The sequence below is a fragment of the Hyperoodon ampullatus genome, assembly GCF_949752795.1.
Source record: "Hyperoodon ampullatus genome assembly, chromosome: 4".
Taxonomy (NCBI): Eukaryota; Metazoa; Chordata; class Mammalia; order Artiodactyla; family Ziphiidae; genus Hyperoodon; species Hyperoodon ampullatus.
In genome coordinates, this window is record NC_136917.1 from 52,834,877 (window position 1) to 52,858,406 (window position 23,530).

The window sequence follows — 23,530 nt, forward strand, 5'->3', positions numbered from 1 at the left end:
CCCCTGTTGCTGCGCTCTCCTCCGCGGCTCCGAAGCTTCCCCCCTCCGCCACTCGCAGTCTCCACCCGCGAAGGGGCTTCCTAGTGTGTGGAAACCTTTCCTCCTTCACAGCTCCCTCCCACTGGTGCAGGTCCCGTCCCTATTCTTTTGTCTCTGTTTATTCTTTTTTATTTTGCCCTACCCAGGTACGTGGGGAGTTTCTTGCCTTTTGGGAAGTCTGAAGTCTTCTGCCGGCGTTCGGTGGGTGTTCTGTAGGAGCTGTTCCACATGTAGATGTATTTCTGATGTATTTGTGGAGAGGAGGGTGATCTCTGTGCCTTGCTCTTCCGCCATCTTGAAGCTCCTCCATACGTTCTTTTTTGTAATTTCTTTTCTCTCTCCACTCTGTACTTTTTACTTTCTCTTCCTCTTCTCTTTTCATTTTCACACTGTATGTATTGCTTCCCAGAAGAGTACGTGAATGGAGTGGCAAAGTATTAACGTTGGGGACAATCACTTTGTGTCTCAGTGCAAGCCTAGTGTTGCTTGTTTCTTCTGATGGGGTTGGAAGAGTAGGTGTGTAGTTTACCTGGCCATAATTAAGTGGCATATATAGAAACATTTTGTAGTTTATAAAGCATTAAGAATATGTCACTTACACAGTCCTCTGTATCCTATAGTCTCTTGCCTCTGAATTCTCTTTGTTTGGTCCAAGCTTGGTGGGGATACTAGGGTTATTTTGCAGTTGTTCTCACTAGTGCCAGAATATTTTGGAAGGCTGGTGACTTGAGTTGTATAGCAGAAGTCTGTTGCCTTTGCTCTCTAGCTTCCATTTACCTTTCTTCTTATAAGAGCACCCTGATCCCTCCAGAGAAATACTCTTTTCCTTGTTCTTTGACCTAAGCTTCAAGCAGAGTTGACTCCACTCTAAGGTGGCCATGTGACCATGTCTCTGCTTTCAGAGCATTATATTCCCCTGAACACAGTGATTGTTTCAGTGATGGGCATGTGACCTAGTAAGAGCCATTGAGACTCATAGAAACGTATGCTTAGACTTAGACCTGTTAACATGTAAGAACTGCTGTCAGCCCTCTTGTCACCATGAGGAGCCTGAAAATGAAGCATGTGAATGTGCAGAGTTGAGGATGACATCATCTGAAATCCTGAATCCAGGGACAGATATACTCCTGGATTTTTTTAGTTAAGTGACCCAGTAAATTTCTATTTTTGCTTGAACCATTTATTTTTGTCTCTTCCAACCAAAAAGATCCTAACAAGGTCTGGGTGAGCTAAAGAGTTGATATATCTGCCAGCAGACTAGTAGTGACCTGGCTTTTTGGCTTATAGATATTTGCATTACTGATTTAGCAATTGTCTGCAGTACGTGAGAGGTTAAATACACCTTTTCTGAAGGCTTAGCTTTTGAGATTTACAATTGAATTGAACTAAAGAATAATATTTAGCTATTCAAGCTGGCAACAAAGACACTTGGTCTGAGGGAGCAAGTGGTCCCAATGTCAGAATTAATATAATGGTTCCATGTCAAAACAATAAAGGGCAAATCACCTGGAAGGCCAAATCAATCACTTAGGCCTTATCCCCACTGGCCAGTGGAGCACTGAGCCATCTGCTTTCCCTTGCTATACACACGTTTGCATGAAACTGAGCTGCCAACCAATTTAGATTTTAAAAAATGGCTTTGGGAAATCACTGCTGTCTTAATGGCAAAAAATGCTCTTGTAATGATTTTCTAAGAGGTAATGGAAGCACCAGGAAGCTTTCGGGTATTGGGGATAAAGAAGATGAAGGCATGTTTGGGAGGAAGCTGCGAGCTCAAATTAGGAAAGAGGAACTTTAAAAAATATTTCTTTCTTCAAATTTTTTTTTTTTTTTTTTTTTTTTTGCGGTATGCGGGCCTCTCACTGTTGTGGCCTCTCCCGTTGCAGAGCACAGGCTCCGGACACGCAGGCTCAGCGGCCATGGCTCACGGGCCCAGCCGCTCCACGGCATGTGGGATCTTCCTGGACCGGGACACGAACCCATGTCCCCTGCATCGGCAGGCAGACTCTCAACCACTGCGCCACCAGGGAAGCCCACCTTCCTTCAATTTTAATATTTATCCAATGTATTCTAAGTGCTGGGCACTGGAGCTGAATAATGGTCTGTAGAGATGCATCTCTTACATGCAGTTCAGGAGAGAGACAGATAGTAAATATATAAATAGGGAATACAATAATAATATAATATAGATAAAAATTAAAAGTAGTTTTGAGTTAAAGAGTTATAGGGAGAGGGATCTGCTTTGTTGGAAGGTGTGGAGTAACACTGAAGCTGAGACCTGAAGGTGAGAAGGAATCAACTGTGCAGAGTACAGGACAAGCATTCCAAGCCAGAGGGAAGAGCATGTGCCAAGGTTGGAGTGGGACAAGAGTGAGGGACATTAAAGGACCTGAAAGAAAGAGAAGGTGACTGTGGCATAGTGACAAAGGAGAGTACTGTATGAGATGAGGTTGCAAGAGTGCCAGGGGTTTGACCAGTCAGCTGTGTGAAGACTATAGAAGGGAATTTGAATTTCATCCTAATAAAATGGAGAGCCATTGGATGTTTGCTGATGCTTGATGGGTTTTGATGCTCTGATAGCAGATGTATAATTTTTTGTAAACCAATGTTTCCATCAGACAACCTTTGTTTATGGGTTGCATCTCAATTTCAAATAACTAATTGTTTCCAAAATGAATTTTTAGTGGAAAAGTAGGAAAAAGACATTAGACTAAGGTATCTGCATTTGTGCCTAGATTCTGTTACTGATTACTGAGCAGCCATGAGCAAGTTCTTATACCTCTTTGGACCTCAGTTCCTCATCTGGAAAAGTACAAGGTTAGATTGGATGCTACATTTATCATGACTTTTTATTGAAATTGATAGAAACCCAGTCCAAAATGACTTAAGCAGAAATGGATGTATTTTTTCACTTATCTGTACAATCCAAGGGTAGTGGCTTCAGGTATGTTTGGATCTAGGAGCTCAGAGTAAGTCACCAGGATCTGATTCTTCATCTCTTTGCTCTGTATTGACCAGGGGGTCCTTTCTGTGGATGGTTCCCAGCAGCACGAGGCTAACATCATTAGTTAGGTCAGAAATCCTTGTATAAAGGGACATTTTTCTTCTAAACTGTGTTATCAAAATTTCCAGGATGGCAGGGGCTTCCCTGGTGGTGCGGTGGTTGAGAGTCCGCCTGCCAATGCAGGGGACACGGGTTCGTGCCCCGGTCCGGGAAGATCCCACATGCCGCAGAGCGGCTGGGCCCGTTGAGCCATAGCCGCCGAGCCTGCGTGTCTGGAGCCTGTGCTCCGCAACGAGAGAGGCCACAACAGTGAGAGGCCTGCGTACTGCAAAAAAAAAAAAAAAAATGTCCAGGATGGCATGTTGACTTGGGGCATGTGCCCATAGATGAACTGTGACCAAGGTGTGAGGAATTAGATCACTGGCTAAGCCTGGATCATGGGCCTACCCTGGAGTCAGTCTGAACCACATGAACGTAAAGTAGGGAAGGAGTGGTTCCCCACATGAAAATGGAGGAGGGAATGGATTCTGGGTAGGCAAACAAGACTTGTCCATGAATATCCTTTTTGGCTTTAACAATTCCATGAAACCTACAATGGGAATCAGTTCTGCACACCCTCTTCTAAGAAGTTAAAATTAGCCATTGGTTCTATAAAAAACTCCCACTTTGGGCTAAAATACCAGGATTGTATGTTTACATTGTGTAAATTATAGTATAACTACCAGTTCTCTCCTTCCGTTTCTGCTCTGTGTCTCTAAACTCAGTTACCATGCACCTAGACTACCTCCAACAATTCTTTTTCATGATTCATAAAACTGGGTGAAGAGCTTTGCTTCGGCACAACTGTCGACTTCCTGGCTGTGCAAGTATCCAGAGCCAAAATTTGTTTCCTCATTTATGTTTTTCAGATTGAATTGTTTGTTGAATTGCCAGAAAAAATTATAATGGGCTTATTCTTCAGTACTATTCTGGAGTTACTTTGTTTTAATAGAACTTGAAAAATGCTTTAAAAATCACCATGTATTCCCTATTATAGTGCCTTTTCCCACAAAGAGTGTGAAGACAACCCTTTTTTCTTTTTTTTTTTAAACGTCTTTATTGGAGTATAATTACTTTACAATGGTGTGTTAGTTTCTGTTTTATAACAAAGTGAATCAGCTATACATATACATACATCCCCATAACTCCTCCCTCTTGTGTCTCCCTCCCACCCTCCCTCTCCCACCCCTCTAGGTGGACACAAAGCACCAAGCTGATCTCCCTGTGCTATGCGGCTGCTTCCCACTAGCTATCTGTTTTACATTTGGTAGTGTATATATGTCCATGCCACTCTCTCACTTCGTCCCAGGTTACCATTCCCCCTCCCCGTGTCCTCAAGTCCATTCTCTACATCTGCATCTTTATTCCTGTCCTGCCCCTAGGTTCTTCAGAGCCATTTTTTTTTTTTTAGATTCCATATATATGTGTTATCATACAGTATTTCTTTTTCTCTTTCTGACTTGCTTCACTCTGTATGACAGTCTCTAAGTCCATCCACCTCACTACAAATAACTCAATTTTGTTTCTTTTTATGGCTGAGTAATATTCCATTGTATATGTGTGCCACATCTTCTTTATCCATTCATCTGTTGATGGACACTTAGGCTGTGAAGACAACCCTTTAACATAACCCATCTTTCTCAGAGTATCTCCATTATTCCTTTCTACATTCCCACCCTTGTTCCTCTTATTCCCACCCAGTAAAATGTTGCATTCCTTTAAGTTCTTGCTTTTCAATGAAATATTGGCAACTGCTAATCTGCCTCTGATTTCCATTTAGTACCAATCATCTTTTGCTACTAAATTCTGATTCATTATTAATTACTTGAAATGCATGACCTTACAAAAAATGAGACCTAATTTCTATACTATAACATTTGCCCCTTAAAGTATACAATTCAGTGGGTTTTAGTGTTTTCACAACATTCTGCATCCACCACCACCGCCATCACTATCTAATTCCAGAATATTTTCTTTCCTAAAAAGAAAATCTGTACTCATTAGCAGTCACTCGTCATGTCAGTCATCCCTCAGAAAAGCATGAGTTTTGTCTTTGCAGTTAACTCCTTGAGGGCAGTGGCCAAGACCTTCACTTGTTTTGCGTGACTCTCACAGAGCCCAGTTCTGGGGCCATAGGAGGCATTAATAGAAATGTATTGAATTGCTATGTCATTATGTTGATTGTTGTTTCAATTCAAGAAAGACTAAGAGGCTGTGTGCTATAGAGCAAAGAATACTGAGTAGAGAGTCTGTTTCAGTTTTTCTTTTTGTTCTGCTCCCAGCTGTGTCCTTAGGTAACTCCCTCCCTCTCATTAGGCCTGGTTTTCCTCTTAGTGAGTGAGGCGCATGGACTCAGTGATTTCTGAGTTGCTTTCGCAGTTCAGACTGGCACAAGACATTGTTAATTTTGAGCTCCAGACTGACTTGAGACGTAAGACAATTTATTGAATGAAAACAGCAGGGTTTCTTTCCATTTTCATTGGGGTTTTATAGGATATGTGAAATAATAAAGCTCCTTTCTGGGGGCTGAGCTTGGGAAGGTAACGTGGTCTGGCTCAGTCATGTTTGGGTTCAGTTGGACCAAGGTGGAATGCACCAACCCAGGAAAAATGGGTGTGCTGTTCTTGGTCAAGGTCTCAACCTTAGCCTTAGTTATTTTAGGGGGAAGTTTACATCTGATTGCATTCAAAGTCTTCTCTCTGTAAATTATGAGCCAAAATACCATATAGAAGTAATGGCACAGAGAGGCCAAAATACACGAATTATGCACCATACTTTATTCCTGACTTGGAGGCTGAGCATCTCTCCATTTCCACCTAATGGACATTTGTGGCCCTACAATTTCAATCATCCTTCAGCTCACCAAGGGTCCACTGTCTTCAAGAAGATCTTAGAGAAGAAAAGTGACTCAATCCTATTTTTCATGTTTCCCAGATGAGTGGTTCCACATCATGGAAATGCGGTCAGAATGGTAAACAGACAGCTGTTCTGTGTTTCTCTTTCTAGGGAGATGGAGGTCAAAGACACCTTCCTCCTGCTTAACAGATCCCTCCCAGATGTGTTGTAAACAAGACTGCAGTGCAGCCCGGCTGCAGTGGGAAAGAAGAAAGGCATTTGGAACAGCCTTTAGAGGTGTTGAACATACAGATCTTTGTTTCTGTTTTCTCATCTCTTTGCGGTGTCTGTCTTTCATGACATGAAGCCATTGATTGAATGAAGTTAGAATAACTTTTTTTTTTTTTTTTTTTTTTTTTGGCTGTATACGGGCCTCTCACTCTTGTGGCCTCTCCCGTTGCAGAGCACAGGCTCCGGACGCGCAGGCTCAGCAGCTATGGCTCACGGGCCCAGCCGCTCCGTGGAATGTGGGATCTTCTGGGACTGGGGCACGAACCCGCGTCCCCTGCATCAGCAGGCAGACTCCCAACCACTGCGCCACCAGGGAAGCCCTAGAATAACTTTTGACATAGCTAACCAAACTAGATAGCAAAGGGACTCGTTGCTAAGCACAGCTGTGCTGGCTTTCCCAGTTGAAAGCCTGTATTAGCATGCAGGGCTTTGCAGAGGCAAATGCTTAGTTATCTGCGGCTCATTGTTTAAACCTGCTATTTATTGCCTCTCCAGGTAATAGTGAGTCAGCAGCACATGTGATATTAAGGAGGAATTACTGAAATTATATGCCTCCCAAACACGATATAAGCTACTTGAGGGTATGACTTATTCCAACATATATTTAACAAACAATATTGAGCACTTATTATGTTTTAGGTGTATGGTAGGTTCTGGGGATATAATAATGAAGCCACAGTTCCTGTTGTCATGGGAACTGAAGCTTAGATAAAGAGAAGGAGCAAAAGAAAGAGAGAAGTAGGTCTGATAGGACAACATTTCTTAGTATACTAGTGTCTTCAGACTTCTTCTCCTGTTCAGTAAAGAGGGTTTTTGGGTTTTTTTTTAACAAGGAAAAGATTCTCAGTATCTTCTCTTTCCATTCCCTCCTGCACTGATGGTCTGTTCTTTGCTATTGGTAATGAGACTGAGAAAAAGGGAAGAAGTAGACAAGGAAAGGAGAAGCACGAGGATAGTTTGGGAAAGACAAGAGGTGCTCACACAGGGCACTCGTGCTAGAAAAAAAGTTTTCCTAAATATGTGGGGGAAAAGAGACAATGGAGAACTGGCCGTGGGACCATGGGACTGAAGTGGATGCCAGAGGAAAGAAGATTTTAAGATGTATTCCTGTGGATTTTGTTTATCACATGATTTTTAGGAAAAAAAATTAATTTTAATAAGGAAAGTTATAACTGTTTATTGTTAAAAATTCAAACAATACCAAAGATGATATAATGATAGGTAAAAGCTGCCTGTTCCCCCACCTCATTCCCTCAAGCCATATGTCAGTGCCATTTTCCATAAGTAACTACCATTAAAACTAGCATACTTGCAGATCATATACATATAAAGGGTAATATATGTATGCATAAATACACTCACATATATTTTAAACAAAAGAGACTATATAATATATTTAGAAGTTTTGCAATCTTTTAGACTTAATATAACAGCATATTTTCAGGTCAGTAGACATTTATCTCATTTTTTAATGAGCCCCATGGCGTTTTAGTTTAGATGCTCTACTTGTAAAGCGATTTCTCTATTGATGGGAATTTATTACGATATTTCCAAGAGCATCTTTTGACATATGTCTCTCTATGTTTGTGTAAACATTTTTATAGAGTCTTAAAAATTAGTTTTCTGTATCTTAGGGAATGTGCATTACACTTTTTTCATAAACCTTGCCAAACTGTCCTCCAAAAATGTGTCATGTTACTCTACAAAGGGCTTGAGAGTGAATGTTTTTCACATCCTCACTGGCTCTGTCATTAAAGGCAAGAAGTGCAGTGTCACTTGTGAATTTGCCTCAAAATCCTCAAATTCTTCAGCTTTTTATAAGAATATGCACATAGTTTTGCAAAGCCAGATTCTCTGATTTGTGGAAGATGAACTCTTATGGGTATGTTCTGAGACATGTCTTGGATATGGAAGCGTTAAAGATTTTGACTCTCAGAAATACTTCTAAAGCCAGCTCTGAAGCTGCTTGGAGGATTCTGAGTGGCCTAGAAGTTGAGTTCACTGTAATTGTCAGCATTTCTTAGGGCAAAATGTATCTACAGAGTTATTAACTTCATTCAACTGTCATAACTGGGGGATTTTTAGTCTTCCCTCAGGGGTACATTTAACTAATAAGGTTATCCATGTCATATGTATATCTGCCATTTCAGCCACAGGTATAACAATAACAACAACAACAATAAAGTTCTTTATTCCTCCTTCTTCAACTCTGATATCGCAGCTCTGCAAAATGATTGTTTTTGGTTAATTATTGAATGCGTATGTTACTTCTGTACTAAGGACTTTCAAATACATTATCTTATTTAACCTTTAAACACCTATTTGAGTTGGGTATTAATATTCCCATTACAGGCAGAAACCAAGTGTCAGAGAGTTTAAATAACAGCCCTGCAGCTAGACTGTGGCAGAGCAAGTATTTGAAACCGTATCTGTTTGATTCCAAATCCCATATTGTTAACCACTGTGACTTACTGCTCATTAACCAATGTGACATTAAATAATGCCTTTAGATGATCTCTTTAGGGACATCCGGTACCATTTGGTAAGATGCTTCCCTCAACTTATTTTGATTTTCACTGATTAACCCTCTTCTGATCTTATTTTATGGCTAACACAAGGACAGGCCAAAGTCATTAACAAGCCATTTTGGTCCCTAATCTCATAAAGAAATGGTACACTACTATGGTTAAGGGTTTAGAGTCAGTCTCCCCAGGTTCAAATTCTGGTGCTGCAACTTACTAATTGTTGACCTTGGGCAAGTTACTGAATCTCAGGTTTCTCATTTGTAAGACTGGTACAATAGTTTGCTGACCTCATTGGATTATTTTGAAGTTAAACTGAAATAATGTATTAAAGCATTTAGAAGGCTGTTTGGCACATACTAAGTATACATTACGAGTTTTGTTGTATGGCTATCATTACCAAGTTGACTCCCCTATGGCTCTTCCTTTCTAGTGTCTTTCATCTTATTTCACCAGCAGCATCTCCTCTTGGGTTTCTATCCAGCTCCTTGACAACCCAGTTCATCCACTTTGTGGTCACTCAGTTATCTGTATCTTTATCCAGAATATAGCTCTCGGATGGCAATCTTCCTATATTCCTGCTTTGGCTCCTGACCCTGATTTCTTGTCCTACTATTTCAAGGCAGATTAATGATTTTGGTCTAGTATCTAACCAAGCTCTGGATAGCTCAAGCTCTCTGTTTTCTCAGTCTGTCCTGAATCAGTACCTTTCATAAATACACCTGACTTTTCCAACTTCTTTTTTCCCCATCTGGTCCTCATCTTGGGCAAACCTATGCTTTGTCGATGAAAAATCTGGTCCTCATGTACTGTTTCTGATTTTTGCTTACCTATTCCACTTTTTCAACCTTTATTCAGTGAATACTTCTGAGAACTTATGATGTATCAGGCACAGAGTCAGGTGCTAGGGAGACAATGTGAACGAAACAGAGAAACATTGAGCTTACAGCCTTTAGATAATTATCAGATCATCAAATAGTCATACAGATTTAACATTGCAATTGTGATAAATATTATAAAGGTGAGTGATATGGTATTATGAGATTCTATACTGGGTGTATTTGACCTTGTCAGGGAGGTCAGGAAAGGCTTCCCTGGGGGAATGATGCTGAGATGAGGTCCAGAGTATGGGTGGGAATTAAGCAAATGGGGAGAATAGAGTGGTGAGGGCTGAGAGAAGAACATTTACAGAGGTGAAAGGGAACATGGGAAATGTTAGTTACTGAAAGAAGGCCAGTGAGGCTGGAACAGAGAAAGCAGAAGAGGACAAGGTGCAAGATGAGGTGAGGTTGGGTGAGATCACTCTGGGCCTTGTGGGCTGTGCTAAGGATTTTGGTCTTTCTATCTAGTGCAACAGGAGGCCATTGGATGGTGATAAGAGGGGCAGTAGGGACGTGATCAGATTTTCATTTTGTATAGGTCTATCTTGAGAGGACAAAGAGTGGACCATAGGTAGAGCAGCTAGAAGATACCTGAGGCAGGCAATGTTGGTAGCTTTGACTAGGATAGCAGTTGTAGAGGGAAGAAATGAATGGTGTGGAGAGAAACTGGAGATGAAATTAGCAATTCTTTTTTTTTTTTTTTGGCCCCACCACATGGCACGTGAAATCTTACTTCCCTGACCAGGTATCGAACCTGTGCCCTCTGCACTGGAAGTGCAGAGTCTTAACCACTGGACACCAGGGAAGCCCCAAAATTAGCAGCTCTTGGTGATATTGGAAATGATAGGTGAGGGAGAAGGATGACCTCAAGGTTTCTGGCTTGCAAAACTGGCCAGAGGGTGATTCTCTTTACTGGGCTGGGAGAAGAATGCAATTGAATACACTGGATTTACTCAATGATATGTTGTTTGCTTCAGATAAGGTTCTTATAATCTCTGGGAGTAGAAACCCACTAAAACTAGCTAGAGTAAAATGTTTTACATAAGGATATAGGGAATCACATGGAAGCAATGGTAGAAGGGCCTTGGGGAAACTGGAAAGTTATCAGGAACTAAGACTTCATTCTCTGGCTCTCAAGGCCCATTTGTCTTTGCTTCTGTCTGTGAGTCTCCTTTATTCTTCTATTTTTCTTGACTGGCTACTTCTGCTGGTGCTCGTTGCATATGACTCACCATGGCCACCACCCTGAAATCTAGTCCTAATTGATCAGCAGTAGCGTTCTTCACTAACTGCCTACACTTTCTGTATCCTACTTCAAATTATTGATAGAGACAGTATATAGAGAGAACTGTTGGTCAGCTGTCCAGGGTGAGAACCTGATCCAATTAGCAGGGCTGTGTCATAGTTAGTGATGCCTCAAATCTAGGGCTTGTTAACAGGGAAGACAATGGTATACAAGTCTGGTAAACCTCCTTCAAGGCAAGAAAAAAATGTTATGCTTTTTGATGATTTTTGGAGAGAATAGTAAATAATTTGCATCTAGTAGTTGCTCAGTAAATATTGTCCTTATTGAGACATTGGTGATCTTTCACTATTTTTGAAAAGCTGGGACACAAGAATCTCCTGTGGCATTTAAAAATATATATATAGTATTTATTATTCTAAATAATAAAAAAGCAATAGTGATGATAACAGTAACACTTATTACAAGAAAAATAGCAATACTTATTGTAAGTAATAATATAGTCATTTTAAGCACTACTAATAGTGATAATAGTAATACTTAGAGTAATATTTATAGTAATACTAATTACTATAATAGTAATGCTTATATTACTAATAGTAATGCTTATTACTATAATAGCAATATTTATAAGTAATAGTGGTAATTCTTATAGGTACTAACAAAAAATAGTGATAATAATGGTAACACATTACTATGAAAACAATAATAAACAACAGTGGTATTACTTATCACTATAATGATATAATGGTAGTTTCCCAATTAATGAGATCTTATCACAAGTAAGACATGATGTCAATCACTTTACATAGATGTTTTCCCCCTATTCCAAACCTCATTTTGCTCATCTCTTAAATGGGGATATTAAAAAATCCCAATTTGGGGGTTGGGGGAGGGATAAATGAGAAGGTTGGGATTAACATATATACACTAATATGTATAAAATAATCAACAAGGGCCTACTGTACAGCACAGGGAACTCTATTCAATACTCTGTAATAACCTATACAGGAAAGGAATCTGAAAAAGAATAAATATATGTATAACTGAATTACCTTGCTGTATACCTGAAACTAACACAATACTGTAAATCAACCACACTCCAATATAAAATAAATTTTAAAAAATAATATATTTATTTATTTATTTATTTTTGGCTGTTGGGTCTTCCTTGCTGTGTGAGGGCTTTCTCTAGTTGTGTTGAGTGGGGGCTACTCTTCGTTGAGGTGCACCGGGCTTCTCATTGCGATGGCTTCTCTTGTCGCGGAGCATGGGCTCTAGGCGTGCAGGCTTCAGTAGTTGTGGCACACAGGCTCAGTAGTTGTGGTGCACGGGCTTAGTTGCTCCGTGGCATGTGGGATCTTCCCAGACCAGGGCTCGAACCCATGTCCCCTGCATTGGCAGGCAGATTCCTAACCACTGTGCCATCAGGGAAGTCCCAGGAAGCTCTTTTTCATATGGAGAAATCTCCAGGATTCACTCCCTTGGCTCCCAGGATGAACAGTTCTTGGAAAGGTGCTCTTAGAATGTGACTCCAGATTCCCATAATGTTGTTACCTAAGAGCAATCCTGCTTTTTTGTTTTGTTTTTTGTTTTTGGCTCCACTTGGCTTCCAGATCATGGCTATCAGTTTGATTAAAGAGTCAGTTCTTGAGCTGGGTAGATGTCACAGCTCCGAGTCCATCCACGGAACCAGGATGCCCTCCTCAAGCACAGACAAGAGGAAATGCACAGGTGAGTAGGATGGAAAAACAGCTATATCCATGCTTCTGAGACAGGATCAATATGAACTCTGTGTGGACCTTCTATCTTCAGGCAAAGAGAGTCCTGAGGCATTTTAAAAATTTCAGACTTCAAGATCCACCTTTAGAGGAAAAGATCAATAGGTCTGAAGAGGACCCCAGGAATATGCATTTCTGAAAAAAACACCCAACATAAATTTGATGCAAGTGGTCCATGGACCACACACACTTTGTTGGACTCTGCCGTAATGTGTTCGTGAAACATGTCTGGAAATCTCTATTGTGAACTCTGGACACTGAGTTCCTCTTGGACCTTGGACCTCTGTTTCTCCATTTATATAATGGGCCAAATATTCTTTCTTTCTTATATTCAAAGTGAATTTGAAGGTTAATAAGATAACTTTGGAAATAAGCTTTGACCTCTCTTTTGCAGAGTCATAAATATGATAAATGGTGTTAATATGTATCTGGAAAGCTTCTATATTGCTTGAATTACATCACATTCCTCCTAGCTGTTCACTGTTTCCTTATGATGACCCAAGAATGAATAAGACCTCATCAGTGTTTTATTGTCTGCTTTTGGGAACTGGAAATCACTGCTACTTGTCCTGACTGAAGTTCTTACAGGGAGAATAGAGGAAAGTTCTTGGAAAGTCAGACAAAATGCTGTCTGCAACTGCCTGGTTTTTCAAAAACAAGGCTTTCTGATTATAAAAGATCCATTTTGAGGAGTGCCAGCTAACAAGACAGCTCCGTTATACTCATTGTTTTGTTACAACAGAGTCTGACTCTAAGGTCAGAGAATTTCAAAGTGAGGGAAGCCTGGGAGAATTGCCAACCAGCTCCTGGAAAGAGTGGGCCCTTACACCTGCTTCCAGATCCTCACCCTTCTCCTTGGCCTCAGCCACTGCAGTCTGGCTTCTGCTTCTGCCACTTCCCTGAGACTTCTCTCACTGGGGTTAAAAGTGATTGCTGTTTGCCAAGTGCAGTTGTGTCCTTTGAATCATTATGTATCTTAAGTGCTGGCTCTCTGTGCCCTTTATTTCTATAGGCTACTCCCTGAAGTTCTTTCCTCCCCTGCTTTTGAGAACTCCAGTCTCTTTCATCTCAAATTCTACTACACTGATGGTTACTTCTAAGACTCCTTTGCTGCTTCTTCCTACTTTTTGATTTGGTGATTTTCATGGTTTTAACCTTGTTGTTGGTCAGGCCCATCATCTCCCTTTCTTTAGCTGTAATAAATTTGCAGATGATTCTCATGTATCCACCTCCTGCCTGGAACTCTCTCTCTCTCTTTTTAAATTGTTTTTATTATTATTTTTTAATTTTTATTTTAAATTGGAGTATAGTTGATTAAAAATGTTGTGTGTTTTGGGTGAATTATAGCAAAGTGATTCAGTTATACATATACATGTATCTATTCTTTTTCAAGTTCTTTTCCCATTTAGGTTATTACAGAATATTGATCAGAGTTCCCTGTGCTATACAGTAGGTCCCTGTTGGTTATCTATTTTATCTTATTTTTTAACATCTTTATTGGAGTATGATTGCTTTACAATGGTGTGTTAGTTTCTGCTTTATAACAAAGTGAATCAGCTATACATATACATATATCCCCATATCTCCTCCCTCTTGCATCTCCCTCACACTCTCCCTATCCCACCCCTCTACGTGGTCACAAAGCACTGAGCTGATCTCCCTGTGCTATGCAGCTGCTTCCCACTAGCTATCTACTTTACATTTGGTACACAAGGCAACCTACAGATTCAATGCAATCCCTATCAAACTACCAATGGCATTTTTCACAGAACTAGAACAAAAAAATTCACAATTTGTATGGAAACACAAAAGACCCTGAATAGCCAAAGCAATCTAGAGAAAGAAAAATGGAGCTGAGGAATCAGGCTCCCTGACTTCAGACTATACTACAAATCTACAGTAATCAAGACAGTATGGCACTGGCATAAAAACAGACATAGAGATCAATGGAACAGGATAGAAAGCCCAGAGATAAACCCACGCAGGTATGATCACCTTATATTTGATAAAGGAGACAAGAATATACAATGGAGAAAAGACGGCCTCTTCAATAAGTGGTGCTGGGAAAACTGGACAGCTACACGTAAAAGGATGAAATTAGAACACTCCCTAACACCATACACAAAAATAAACTCAAAATGGATTAAAGACCTAAATGTAAGGCCAGACTCTATAAAACTCTTAGAGGAAAACATAGGCAGAACACTCTATGACATAAATCACAGCAAGATCCTTTTTGGCCCACCTCCTAGAGAAATGGAAATAAAAATAAACAAATGGGACCTAATGAAACTTAAAAGCTTTTGCACAGCAAAGGAAACCATAAATAAGACCAAAAGACAACCCTCAGAATGGGAGAAAATATTTGCAAATGAAGCAACTGACAAAGGATTAATCTCCCAAATTTACAAGCAGCTCATGCAGCTCAATATCAAAAAACCAAGCAACCCAATCAAAAAATAGGCAGAAGACCTAAATAGACATTTCTCCAAAGAAGATATACAGATTGCCAACAAACACATGAAAGGATGCTCAACATCACTAATCATTAGAGAAATGCAAATCAAAACTACAATGAGGGGCTTCCTTGGTGGTGCAGTGGTTGAGAGTCTGCCTGCTGATGCAGGGGACACGGGTTCGTGCCCCGGTCTGGGAAGATTCCACATGTCGTGGAGCAGCTAGGCCCATGAGCCATGGCTGCTGGGCCTGTGCGTCCGGAGCCTGTGCTCCACAACAGGAGAGGCCACAACAGTGAGAGGCCTACATACGACAAAAAAAAAAAAAAAAAAAAAAAAAACTACAATGAGGTATCACCTCACACCAGTCAGAATGGCCATCATCAAAAATCTACAAACAATAAATGCTGGAGAGGATGTGGAGAAAAGGGAACCCTCTTGCACTGTTGGTGGGAATGTAAATTGATACAGCCACTATGGAGAACAGTATGGAGGTTCCTTAAAAAACTAAAAATTGAACTACCATAGGGCCCAGTAATCCCACTACAGGGCATATACTCTGAGAAAACTGTAATTGAAAAAGAGTCATGTACCACAATGTTCATTGCAGCTCTATTTACAATGGCCAGGACATGGAAGCAACCTAAGTGTCCATTGACAGGTGAATGGATAAAGAAGATGTGGCACATATATGCAATGGAATATTACTCAGCCATAAAAGTAAACAAACCTGAGTTATTTGTAGTGAGGTGGATGGACCTACAGTCTGTCATACAGAGTGAAGTACGTCAGAAGGAGAAAAACAAATACCATATGCTAGCACATATATATGGAATCTAAAAAAAAAAAAATCGTTCTGAAGAACCTAGGGGCAGGACAGGAATAAAGATGCTGACGTAGAGAATGGACTTAGGACACAGGGTGGGGGAAGGGTAAGCTGGCACGAAGTGAGAGAGTGGCATGGACATATATACACTACCAAAGTTTATCTGTTTTAAATATAGCAATGTATATATGTCAATCCCAAACTCCCAACCTATCCCACTCCCCAACCCTCCCCCCACCCCAGTAACCATAAGTTCGTTCTCTAACTTTTTGGGTCTGTTTCTGTTTTGTAAATAAGGTCACTTGTATCATTTTTTTTTAAAGATTCCCCATATAAATGATTTGAACTCATATTTCCAATAGCTTCTGGGATTTTCCCTTTGTGCAGCATATAGACAGCTCACACTTAGCATGTCCCAAATTTGAGCTTATTGTATTCTCTGCCAAATGCATTATTCCTTTCTTATCTTTGTCTATTAAACGTACCAACATCCACCAGAAACTTTGTAATCTTCCTTGATACCTTATTTGTGCATTTCTGTCACTTTTTCTCCATCCCTCCTGCTACTGTCCTGGTTCAGGCCCTCACGCCCTTATCATTTCTTGTAAAAAAGATTGTAACATCTCACTTTAACTTCAGTCTTCTCACTCCAGTTCAGGAGTCACATTATTCTCCTAAAATACAAACCTTGTCATGTCTACTTAAAACCTTTGATGTTTGGGGTATATTAGCCACACTCTATAAAACCCAAATATTTAGCAGAGCTCGTAAGTATTTTCACAACCTGGTACCGGTCTGCCTAATCATTTATCTTTCTCCTAATAAGAACATACTTTTGAGTAATAGATGTTTTACATGTAATGGGACTTTTAATACTAACAACAAATATGACCAACGTACCATTATTAGTCTTGCTTTACATATTAGGAAAGTGATACTAAGAAAAGTTAAGGAAATTGCCCAAGATCACATAACTAGCAAAGGATGGGGAACCAGGATAGAACCAAATTCTCCTTGTAATCACTCTGCTACTCTGTCTTTACTGAAGCTGCTTTGAACCTTAACATGTGAACATACTTTTGTTCATGCTGTCTCCTCAGCCTGCATTGTTCAACTTCCTTGTTCAAGGTCCCTGGTGTACTTCAAGGCCTTGCTTAAAAGGCTTTGAAGCTTATCAGACTTCTTGCATCGTAGTAGAATTAATAACCCCTACTTTTGAGCTTCCCCAGTATCTTGTGTATTCTTCAATTATAATATAATATCACTTTGATATATCAAGATGAGCTTCTTGGTATGTCTCTGCTAAATTTGAGTGAACCCTTTGGTGATGTTATGTCTTAGTAGTTTTTAGTCCCCAAGGTCTAGTACCCAGTAAATCCTCAGGAGATATCTTCAGATTGTAGAGGGAGGAATATTTTCAGAATCCATTAAATTGTTATTGGATCATCTAAACATTTCTCCTAATTAAAACAGTTTTAAGTATTAACATATAAATATGAACGCTTCTCAGTAGCAGCTCAGAGTTTATTCATGATGTGCTGTAAGCAGGCATTTTCAAGAACATTAGTTGAGACTTACCTAGGAAGTAGTTACTTCTGCTTGAAGCACAAAGCATCCTTAATACAGTCAACCAACCGTATGATACACTCAACCGTATGATGAGATACCTCTCAGTTGTAAACCACAGAAAACCTGACTCAAACAATAAAGGGCATTTATTGCCTTGTTTTATGGAAAAGAATAGTGGCAGGGTGAGACTTGACCTGGTGAGAATAACATGCAGTTTCTTTTCTCTGTTGCTTCTGTTTTCAGCAAGCTTCTCCTTTTGTGGCCCTAAGGCTACATGCTTGCTCATTCATACTAGGGGAGGGGAATGTGTCTCATGTGTCTCTTGCCCCAGTAGTCAGTAGGATTCAGTCTGTTTGGATCAGTTAGGTCACACTTATCTCTAATAGTCAACTGTACTCGAGGGATGTGATTACACAGATCAGATAGTTCTCTGACATACCCCATCCTGAAATCTGGAGTGGCACCAGCTTTTCTCAAGCAAATGGGCTGCAGTAGGAAAGGTTGGACACTTTGACAAAAGCCTGAGTGCTGATACCAAGTGGAGGGCAAATAGATGCTGGACAGTCAAAACCAGTAAAATGCCCTCCAAGTGACCATGATGATAGTGGATCAGAAAGACAGGGGAAACATGTGATCTGAAGGTGATTGCCCTGCCTTCCACAAAAGACTCACAGCTTGGTCCTGTTTCTGTGGAAGAGGAAGGCACACCACAATGTATCACTTTCCTACATTATCTGATACTTGGAAAGGGATATGTGCTGGATATTGTCTGCTCGCTGCCAAGGAATGCTGACCTGCATGGTTTGCATCAGTGAGATCTCCAGGTTCGGGATGGGTTTGGCCAACGGGGAGACCAGAAAGCAGGAGGAGTGTGCAATTGGGGTATTTATTCCTTTGGCTCCCTGCCTGCTGGGCTGTGGGTTGGCTGTGTCACCAATCATGCCAGGCAGCCCTCTCTGCATCCCTGCTTTCTCAGGATTCTAAACCATTCTTTGCCTTTCTCGGTCTTCATGCTGTTGCTGTTTCTGGGGTTCTGCGTTGTTGATTTCTCTAAACTCTGCCTACACCTTTGTAAAGGTTGTTTTTATTAAACTTGTCTCAAATTACCCAGTTGGAGTATGCCATCTGTTTTCTGCCAAGACCCTTACTGATACAGTGGGTAATCATCTCTCTTCTAGCATATTTTCAATAACTGCCAGTAACAATTTTCCAAAATAGAATGATCATGCTATCAGCCAAAGGTAAATTTTCCTTAATTGGAAGAAAACAAGCTTCCCTAGTCAATTTTGATCATTTGTGATTCAGTCACAAAATTAAAGGATTTGCAACCTGAGGACAAAAGCATTGGCCAGAATGGCAGAGTTTTTATAATGGTTGTTAAGGAGGTGTCTCCTTTTAGTTGTCACGGGCATTTGCAAATTGGACAAGATTTCTCTTGACTCATTTAACTACAAATAATAAATAAAAATGTAAATTTTAGTTTAGTATTTTTTTGTTTTACATGATTTTAGCAGGAACATTTATTATCAAAATATTAGTACAGTTTTTAACTAGTAAAGGAAAAATACTTGTATAGTTGGATAGTTATGACAGTCGTATTTACCACTCAAATTAATGATGTAAACTTTTGAACAACTTAATATAAATGGCAGCCCCAAGAGCAGATTACCTAAAATCATGTTAATATTCTTTTTAGAAAAACAGTAAACATGTAATTTCTTTGATGCTGGGATTCAAGTCTTAGACAATGGGTCTAGAACTGAAGACCCCAGTGGGTTAGAATCATTAGTGTGGGTCATTTTATTCACTGCTGACTAGATTCAATTTTGTCCCCTGGTTTGCTAGTTTCTTATTTGGATATATTTCTGATGTCATTAAAATTTGTAAGAGTGGTTGTGTCCGTAGCTTAAAGTCCTTTCTTTAATGTACGGAAGTTTAAATTTTTAAATACTTAAAAATAACTTGTGAAATAGATTCTTGGGTCTCATTTTTTGAGATTCTGATTTCATAGGTCCTGGTAAGTCCCAGGCTTGACTGTTTTCTAATTTTCTCCCTTGCTCATTATCTTCTTACTACAAAGACACTCCTGTTATTCCTCAATCATCAAAGTAGTTTCTGTCTCAAGGTCTTATACTGAAAACCATGAGGTTACACTGATATCTGTAATTCCAATTAACATTACAGGTTTCATTTGAATCCCTTCCATATTTATTTATTTTTCCATATTTATACTTTCCTTCTTCAACAGTGAGAAATTTGGCTTCCATTATCCTTAATATATTTGGTTATTTGTTTAATCCCCTGAACTTGTAGGCTAATTCCTTAACCCCATGGTCTACTCTCTCATCTGGAATCCCTCCTTGTACAATCCCAACTCTGCTGGATTACCTTCCCAGTGCCCTCTTGTAATGGTGTTTCTTGACTGAATTGGAAGGAAGGAAAAAAGGAAAGAAGGAAGGAAATGACTTCAGCTTTTAAAATGAAATTATAAAAAGTACCTATTTTCAGAATAGGTTTTAGGATTAACAATGAAGAGCTTTATACTTTTACTGTAAACTAATATTCAATGGTTATTTGTACCCTAAAACCTAATATAGTTTTCATTGAATGAATATATAGACTGAAATGAATAATAAAATATCCCCCAAATTTAGTAGAGCCAAAAACACTAGCCTGGTGTCTAGTCCTAAATATACTGCCAGTTCACTAAGAATTTGAGCAATTACTTTATTCATTCACTCATTTAAGAAATACAATTTAAACACCTTTTGTGTTCCAGAAACTATCCTAAGATCTAAGGATATAAGAATTGACATGACTGACTTTGTCCCTGCCATCATAATGCTTGTGATCTGGCTCAGAAGACAAACACCTAACAAGCAGTAGCAATAAAGGAGGCCACATGCTTTGCTACAGATGTAGAGAGTTTTGAGAGTGCATTATGGGAGTGCTGAGCTGCCTCTGAAGGAGTGGTCGAGAAGATTTCCTGGAAAACATGACAGTTCAGCTATAACCTCATGATGCGTAGGCATTAGCAAGTTGAAGAGGAGGGAGAAGGGTATTTTGGGCAGAAGGAGCACAATGTGGGAAGGTGAGAGAGAGCATGTTGTCTTTGTGAAATTAAATGAAATTTGACGTGGTGGGTGCAAACATAGTGGCAGGCATGGAAGAGATGTGGTTGGAGAGGTTATCGGGGTCTTGTGAGTCTGTTATCAGCCTTGAGCATTATTTAGAGTGTGATGAGAAATTACTGCAGAATGTAACACAGGAGTGGTGTATTTAGGTCTTTAGAAGCATTGCTCTGGCCTCTCAACTAAAGAGGGGGTACAGGTTAGAGCAGGAGGGAAAGTGTGGAGGCAAAGCAAGAGCTCGGATGCAACTGGTCATGCAGGGGAGAGATGGTGAAGGTGTGGCCCCGGGCAGAGATTGTGGGGCTGGATGGAAGTGGATATCAGTGAGAGCTATTTAGAGATGAACTCAACAGAAATGATGCTCAGATCTCTGGTGTCAGCAATGTTCTTCCCTGAACTAGGGGACGTGGCTAGAGGAGTCGGTTGGAGTTAGAAGGAGGAGGAGGCGGAGATGAGAAGCTCGCTTTCGCAGTTGTAAAATGAGAGGGTTAGACTCCCAACAATAAAATTCTGTGATCATCTTTTTTGTCTTCGTGTGTCCCTCTTTCTCCTGTTGTCCAGGCATCTAACCAACCTAGCTTTTAGTTACCAATTAAGCTCAGGGAACAGAAAATGTTTGTATTGCTTAATATTTAAATCAAAACAAAAGAAAAGGAATGGGGAACGGGCATAAGCTGGTAAATATGATAGCTTTCATAAGCATGAAGTAACATAGAATTTATCATTCCACATTTTATAACTTGGATGATTTTAGATCTTCTGTGGCTAGGCTGACTTTATTGTCCTATAATTTTCAATTCTGTGCTTTGCATTTTTTCTTAGCTTGAGCAAGCCTCCCGGTTGCTTATGACTTTACAGTTTGTTATGGGGAGTCATTATACACAGATGGCTTTTCGGAGGGGAGTCAATTTGGTACGCATTTTCCTTGATTACGATGTCTTCTCTCTGCACTGATTGTTAAAGATTCTTGCATGTCAAATGGTGAAAATGTTTCTAGGGTCTTGAAAAAGGAAGGAACATTGCATTTGGTGGATGATCTGTATATGATTATACTCTGATGAAAGGCTGCCTGGTTCCTTTAATTTATTCAGATAAATTTTTATAAACACTGATAAAACCAGACCAACATGAGGCACCAAAGGGAAAAAGACTGAGCAGAACTTGCCGTAGAGAGTAGATATTGATTTGAACATATAATTACATCCACCTTGTTATATGGTTTCATTTTCATCTCCTGCAACCTTGCAAATAAGTACAAAAATCTTACCAGACATACCTCATACCCATTTTTTAAAGTTCATTCAACTTTTCTTCCAGGAGAACATGGATTGAAAAAGAAATAAATACTTTTTTATTTGAAGCCAGTTTTATTTCTTTTCTTATATTGCTTCTAAATCAACTTTTTATTGCACCTTTGATACATGTTTATTATAGAGATATCAGAAAATAGAAGCCAATGTTTTTCACCTAAATTTGTCTTCGGCTGAGAAAAGGCCTGATCCATATGAATGACCTTTGAGTCCAGAGCTGCAGGAGATAAAATAGACACCGTTGACTGGCCTGGGTGTTTTACATTCAGAGATTTTTTGATATATAACAGAAAAGCTGTGTCAGTATCCCCATGTGGACTTTTCATGAGACTTAAGAAAACAAAGTAAGGTGATAATGGGTGTCTTCTCCAGTTTTTTTTTACCAGCTGTAATAAGTGGACTTTGCTGCCAAATTTTGAGAACCTGGAGCAAAGCAGAATATATTCTTGTTTGAAGAAATCTCCTTCCCGAGGTCTAAGAAGCATACTGCCAATGATTGAGCATTTACTGTGTGTCAGACGTTATGCTAAGTATTTCACATGTACTGTATTTAATTCTCATGGAAAGCCCACAAGGTAGGTATTACTCCCTCTTTAACAAGATGGAAATTCTAGTACAGAAAAATGAACTTGTTCCAGATCACAAAGCTTGTCCTCTTGACCATAAGACTAAGTTGTTTCTCATTTTCCCTCTCCCTTGTTCTACTCCTCTCCAACATGAGCATGGGTCCATCTCATCTAAATTAGAATAGGCATTTCTTGCAAATCAAAACTACAATGAGATATCATCTCACACCGGTCAGAATGGTCATCATCAAAAAATCTACAAACAATAAATGCTGGAGAGGGTGTGGAGAAAAGGGAACACCCTTGCACTGTTGGTGGGAATGTAAATTGATACAGCCACTTTGGAGAACAGTATGGAGGTTCCTTAAAAAACTAAAAATAGAATTACCATATGATCCAGCAATCCCACTACTGGGCATATACCCTGAGAGAGCCATAATTCAGAAAGACACATGCACCCCAATATTCATTGCAGCACTACTTACAATAGCCAGGTCATGGAAGCAACCTAAATGTCCATTGACAGACGAATGGTAAAGAACTTGTGGTACATATATACAATGGAATATTACTCAGCCATAAAAAGGAATGAAATTGGGTAATGTGTTGAGACGTGGATGGATGTAGAGACTGTCATGCAGATTGAAGTAAGTCAGAAAGAAAAAAACAAATACTGTATGCTAGCACATATATATGGAATCTAAGGGGGAAAAAAAGGGTCATGAAGAACCTAGCGGCAAGACAGGAATAAAGACACAGACCTAGTAGAGAATGGACTTGAGGATATGGGGAGGGGGAAGGGTAAGCTGTGACAAAGTGAGAGAGAGACATGGACATATATACACTACCAAACGTAAAATAGATAACTAGTGGGAAGCAGCCGCATAGCACAGGGAGATTAGCTCAGTGCTTTGTGACCACCTAGAGGGGTGGGATAGGGAGGGTGGGAGGGAGGGAGATGCAAGATGGAAGAGATATGGGAACATATGTATATGTATAACTGATTCACTTTGTTATAAAGCAGAAACCAACACACC